Source organism: Parasteatoda tepidariorum, chromosome 10 (assembly GCF_043381705.1).
Source record: "Parasteatoda tepidariorum isolate YZ-2023 chromosome 10, CAS_Ptep_4.0, whole genome shotgun sequence".
NCBI classification, from domain to species: domain Eukaryota; kingdom Metazoa; phylum Arthropoda; class Arachnida; order Araneae; family Theridiidae; genus Parasteatoda; species Parasteatoda tepidariorum.
Genome location: NC_092213.1, coordinates 19,665,857 through 19,672,475, shown reverse-complemented (window position 1 = coordinate 19,672,475; position 6,619 = coordinate 19,665,857). Strand labels below are relative to the sequence as shown.

At 29.3% G+C, this 6,619-nt stretch overlaps 1 protein-coding gene across 1 annotated transcript in view; it reads left to right on the top strand.

Moving 5' to 3' along the window:
• LOC107437016 (uncharacterized) overlaps positions 1-6,619 on the top strand; it is a 256,380-nt gene that overhangs the window by 29,011 nt on the left and 220,750 nt on the right. The gene's annotated exons all lie outside the window — the stretch shown is intronic.

The following is a 6,619-nucleotide window of genomic DNA, read 5'->3' as shown; positions in this document are numbered from 1 at the left end:
AAAATATTTTTTTTGAATTATATTAAACGTAACATATATACTATTACGTAAACGTATTAGTTATTCATATCATAAAATTTTAAAATAAAACTTTTGTTCATAATTTTTTATTATGAGTGGATTTAGTATTGCACATCGTTATTACAAATCCAAAAATTGCCATTATGAAATATTTTAAAATAAAAAAATTATATTTAAAAACAAAATATAATTTGTAGTTTTTTAGATTTCCTGTATATGAATGCATTTTTTAAAAATTTATTTTTTAACATAAGTTATAATGTTTAGCAAATTTGTCGAATAAGGTAATTTATTTATAAATAAAGTTTCAGAAAATAAAAACAACATTTAAAAAAAATTATAGTTCTAAAATTAACATAAATCATTTTTATATGTAAACAGATAATTTTGATTTCTGGTATGGCTTCTGGGTATTTTTAATGTTCACTATTGAAGGAGCTTTGTAACATTCGAATTAGATTTTATTCCGTAATAATATGAATTCTACCACTTTTATCTTTTTTTTTTATTCAAATAAATTAACAAATATTTATTTTGAATTAGCAAATATAATTTTTATTTAAATAAAAAAAAGACTCTCTTTAAGTTAATATAAACTAGAGAATAGTAAATAAGACTAGGGAAAGAATAAAGAACTGTCGTTTCCGTAAATTTTGATATTCGTTTCTCATTAATCAATTATATTAATCAATTACTTTCAATTTCCATAAAATGTACTTTTAAATCGTTACTTTTTTTGTTTAGTACTTGTACTTTTACTTGTACTTTTTACTCGTTACTTTTTAAAATAAGAACTTTTTACTCGTTACTTTTTTTAAAAATACTTGTACTTTTACTCGTTACTCTTTAAAAGTAACGTTGCCATATATGCTCGGTATCCAGCAAAATAAAATATCAAATCCCTTCTTGTGAAGAGCGATTAATAAATGATTAATGAAGCATAAGATTGGGTGAGTATCGCTGCGAAAATTTTCTAGCTGGTTCAAAACGGTCTTACTATCGGAGTATATAAAATACTTGCGTGAAGAAATCAGCCGCAATGCCAAAAGGATGGCAACAGCTTCCGCAGTGAAGACGGAACAAATATCTGGGATTTTGTAGCTATAAGTATCACCAGCGATGATGACACCACAGCCGACATATCCCGCAGATTTTGATCCGTCAGTAAAAACAGGCAGATACTCAGAATATTGGTGACGATGAGAAATGAAGGTATGCTGATAAATGTTGGGTGTAACATTAGACTTACTGTACATCATAAACGGTGGATGAAACTGATAGGATGAGATGGTCCATGGAAGTATGAGAAAATGATCCTCTGATTGCGATGGTAATTCACAAATGTCGAAAGTTTGTATGAATGTACGAACGCGAGCATGTAATGGTCGGACGTGAGAAGGTCTAGCTACATACAGTCTCCCCAAGCTTGATGAAGAAACTTCACACCTTAATATTTATTTCTGTGATAGAGTCGTACGAGATGATTACTCGATGATACAAAAGAACTAATTATATAAATAAGTAAAATAAAAACATTTTCTTGGATTTTCCTGGCAATAAACATAAAAGCAATTATATGGATAAATTATTATTTAGTACTTAAGTTTTTGGAATCAAAGTATCAGCTAACTATATGCAGATAGTAAAATTGAGTTACAATTTTGTGAGAAAATATTGAAGAGATTTTAAAATACTTGGTGCTACATTTCTTATTTTAGTACGGCGATATTTTGTTAGTTAAGAAAGACACTGTGAAGTTAAGTAAATCGCAATCATTAATGTAATTTTTTTAAAATAAATAAATAAACTAAAATAAACATTAGATTTTTTTTCTCCTCGTCCACACACTTCAGACAGTGAAGATTCTGAGAAGAGAACAATATTCAACGCTATTTTCCTTAAAATCGAAAGTTTGCACCATTTTTTTCTTCTTTTTTTTTGCAACAGTGCGAAAAGTAAAAGGACGGAAACCTTGATAATTTTTGGTCTAATGATTGAATTATCACGTGGTAGAATTTGATCTTAACTCTTTTAGAACCATATCTTAATTATGCTACTTAATTAGAGCACTATTAGTCTTTGAAGTAACTAAATCAGACACAAAGTTTATCTGAAAAAACGAACTTTTCTTTGTTGTTGACCGATTTGGTTGCTTGATCCTTAAAATATAAAAGAAGCTTTGGAAAGTATAGTACCACTAACTTAAGAATGAGAGCTGTCGGAAGTTGGAGCCCTTTAATATTCTGTAAAAAAGTGCAATGCAGTGTAGTAAAGTGCAATATAAAAACGAGTAATGTTAAAAGTACAATGTTCTGAGATACCGCATTTTGCGAATTCAGAAAAATTGTACTATCAAATTTTTATTTCTCATAAACTATTAAAAAATTGTATAAAAAATTGCATTCATTTCAATTCAAAATTTTTTTTGCACATTAATTAAAAAATATTAAAATTGTTTTCACTTGGTACAATCTTTGTGTCAACAAATTTTACAATTCTGTGCAAATAAAGAAAATAATTTTCTTTCAAAATAAAGAAAATTAGTTCTAGCCCAGCTGATACAGTTTCAAGAACTACTGAAATAAATGATTCAAATAATTATGAATGCATGAACATAAATCTACCTAAATTACATATACATAAATATGCGGGAAATTATGCAGGATGGTTTGATTTTTACAATTTACTTGAAAGTTGTAATCATAATAATGTAAAATTAAGCAAATTTTATAAATTTAATTATTTGAAATTTTATTTATATGGAAATGCTCTTGCATGCATAAACGGATTTGCAATTTCTGATAAGAATTACGACAAAGTCATAGATTTATTAAAAGATAGATTTGGGAATAAAAACATGTTAATCAACGCTCATTTGAGTGATTTATTAAATTTATCGACTGTTAAAAATCCTAATGATGTTATGAGTTTAAGAAATTTATATGACAGAGCTGAAACACAGATACGCAGTTTAAAATGCTGGGGTATAAAGGGTGATTCTCATTCCTGACACCTATCTTAATGAAATTAATTCCTTCAGAATTAAAAATTTAATCGATCCCTGAATGATAAAGAATTTAATTTAAATGCTCCATTAAAATTTCTAAATTCAGAAATAAGAAGTAGTGAACGATCACTTCAAATTAATAATCATAAAACATCGCCATCTTATTTCCTTTCCCGACCGGAAAGAATAAAAAATAAAAATTATCGGTTTGTTAAACGTAATACCACAGAAATGCCCTTGAAATAAAGAAAACACTTTCTATGATCTCATCTGAACAAAGCCTCTCATGGGCGACAGGCAATGAGAAATGTTTATTCTGCAATAAATCACATACATTAGATGCTAGGGAAAAGAGAGATATTTCGAAAAAGAAAGGATGTTGTTTTTAATGCCTTTAACCTCGACACCACGTTGCAGAATATTCGATTAAAGAAAACTGATCCTTTTGTGGGGGATCCCACCATATTTCAATATGTTTTCGAAAACAAAATGATCTGAGTATTTAAAGTCCTAATCAGAAAAAAACTGATAGCATCGTTTCGGCAGTTTTTAAAACGAAAGCTAATAATACTAAATCCGATAGCATTCTGTTACATGCGCTGCATTGATTGGGGATGGAAATAAAAAGGAAATATGTCGTATTTTCTTAGATAATGGGGTGGCTTAGTTTTGTCGTCTCTTGTCAAAAAATTTTATGTTCCAATAATCAGAAAAGAAAGCATATCAATTTGCACATTAGGCGGTAAGGAAAACAAAAAGAAAATATATAATGTCGTGAAAATTAAATTGCAAAATAGACAGGATCCAAATTTATTCATCGAAATTGAAGCAATTGAAACAGATAATATAACGGCCTCACATTTACCGACCCCACCTGAAAACATTGATAAAAAATTTAGGCACTTAAGAAATATATAATTAGCTGATTGTTATGAATTCAATGATAAGGAAATATCAGTTTTCTTGGGTGGGGACTATTACTATGAAGTAGTTACTGGGCGAATTATATGCGATTAAAAAAGTAGCCGTTGAAACGTTGTCGGGATGGTATTTACAGGGGCGGAGCACAAATTGCAAGAAATTATTTACAATGAGTGTTATAGTTAAAGAGTCGATCATTTCCAAGAAAACTTAGTGAACTTAGGAATTGAGGCAGATATATCTGATTATAAAATTAATGATAACGATATAATGTCCGAATTTGAAGTTGGAATTTCAAATTGAAAATAAACGTTATAAAGTTAAATTTCCCTGGAAATCGTTGGAATACATGAAATAGTAGTTAGAAAATAATGAAAAGGTGGCAAAGAAGAGATTTATGAAATTAAGATCAACTTTAAGAAAGGATTATACTTTATTTAGTGAATATAGATAAATATTAAAGAACTATCTATCAGAGAATACCATTGAACGTGTTCCAGTAGAAGAAGAAAATTTACTGAAAAATAGATTTTATCTACCACATAGAGCTGTGATTCCTACTGATAAGACTACAAGCAATGTACGGATTGTATTTGATGCAGAATCACATGATAAAAGACGATTAAGTTTAAATGAATGTCTACACGGCCGGTCTTAATTTCATACTAAACTTATTTAGTCTTTTGATCAAATTCAGGAAAAACCAGATCGCTTTCTTAGAAGATATTAAAATGGCCTTTTGGATGATTGAAATTAATGAATGTGAGAGAAACTTTACTAGATTTTTTTTTGGGATGATGATCCAGAAAATTTAGATTTGGAAAACAAAAAGCTTGACGTGTTCCGAATGTGCAGGGTTTTGTTTAGAGTGATCTTTTTTCTACTTGCAGCTTATCCGAAACGAAGATAAATATTAATATAAGAATAAATGAAACTCCTCTTGTGAAATTGCTTTTTTTAACTATAGAGAAATTTTCTGTCGATCCTTCAGACTGGCAAAGATTTTACGATCAGTTCGAATCTGCCATAGATAAAAATACTGATTTGTCGAATGTTGAAAAGTTTAATTACTTGAAAACATAGTTAGTGGGATCTGCTTCAGATGAAATTAAAAGATTTAGTTTAACAAATAATAATTATGCATCAGCATTTGAAACATTGAAAGAACGCTTTGGCAAGAAAACGTTGATAATTAACTCTCAATTGAATAAATTGTTGAGTTTAACCCCGGTAGAAAAATCGGCAGATATTTTTTCATTAAGAAAACTTTTTGATTCTTGTCAAACCGAAGTAAGGAATTTAGAATCTTTGGGAATTAATCAAGGAAATTACGAGGCTTTACTCTGTCCTATACTTATTAAATTACTTCCCTCAGATATGGTGTAAGAAATAACTAAAAAATATAACAATGATGATGAGTGGAAAGTATCAGAAATCCTAGAAATTTTAAAAACGGAAGTGAATAGTTGAGAAAGCCACGGCCTTGAGTTGGTCTATAACACGAGTTTCAGAATGTTCCCCCTTTCCCTCCTCAAAGCGTAGCAGTGAAGCCGAGAATTCGAATAAACAAAATAAAAACCGCATATCAACGGCGTTAGGTTTATTGAATGAAAATGGAGTAATAATTAAAAAAAAATTATATCTTCGATGGACATAATTTATGGGATTGTAATGAATTTAAAATGAAATAAATTAATGAGAAACGCGATATTTTAAAGAGGAGCGGTTGTTGCTTTATTTGTTTTCGATTTGGCCTTACGGCTAAAAAATGCAGGAGTTTTGTAAAATGCGATATTTGTTTTAGACGTCATTCATTATACATTTATGTGTCCAGAAAAAAAACAGATAGTAAAGTAGAAAGTACTGTTTTATCGAATGAAACTTGTAATCCGGAAGTATTAATGCAAACGTCAACAATTCGCTTAATAAACGGTCAAAAAGAAATTGTTATACGGGGACTGATAGACACGGGGTTCCAAAATTCGTACCTTTTTTAAAAAAAACCATAAATAAAATAGGTTACAAACCAATAAGGCAAGAAAACTTAAATCATAGTCTTTTCGGTGGGTTGTGAGGAACAAATCAGCATAATAAATAAAAAAAATTTTTGAGCATTTTTAAATCGGGATTATTTCTTTAACTTTGAAGTTTACGATCAGGAAAAAATGTACAGAAATTCCTAAAATAAGAGACGACTCGTGGATAAAAGAAGCGAATAAGATAGGAATTAAATTTTGCGACTATAAAAACATGGAAAGGTTGAATTCAGAATCTAAAGAAATTGATTTACTTATCGGAGCCGACGTTTGCGGTAAACTTTTCACAGGTTAATTTTAAATTGGTTTCAGAAAGTTTAGTTGCATTCGAAACTCGATTAGGCTGGACACTTGTGGGTAAAACTCCTGATCCAGAAAACAGTAATGGTACCAAATGATTACGAGAAATGATTATATTTAAATCAAATTAATAATCCATATTTTTTAGTATTTAGATAATTGATATGAAATTATTTACGAATTGGCAATGAATGAAAACAATAACGAATGCTAAAGAGGCCTTCTGTCTGTCTTCCTTTCCAATTTCTTTGAGAAAATTGTTAATTAGCAATTTAAAGTTTACTTTCCCCCAGGTGTAACTATGACTTTTTTTTTTCTTTCCTCCAAGCCCTGA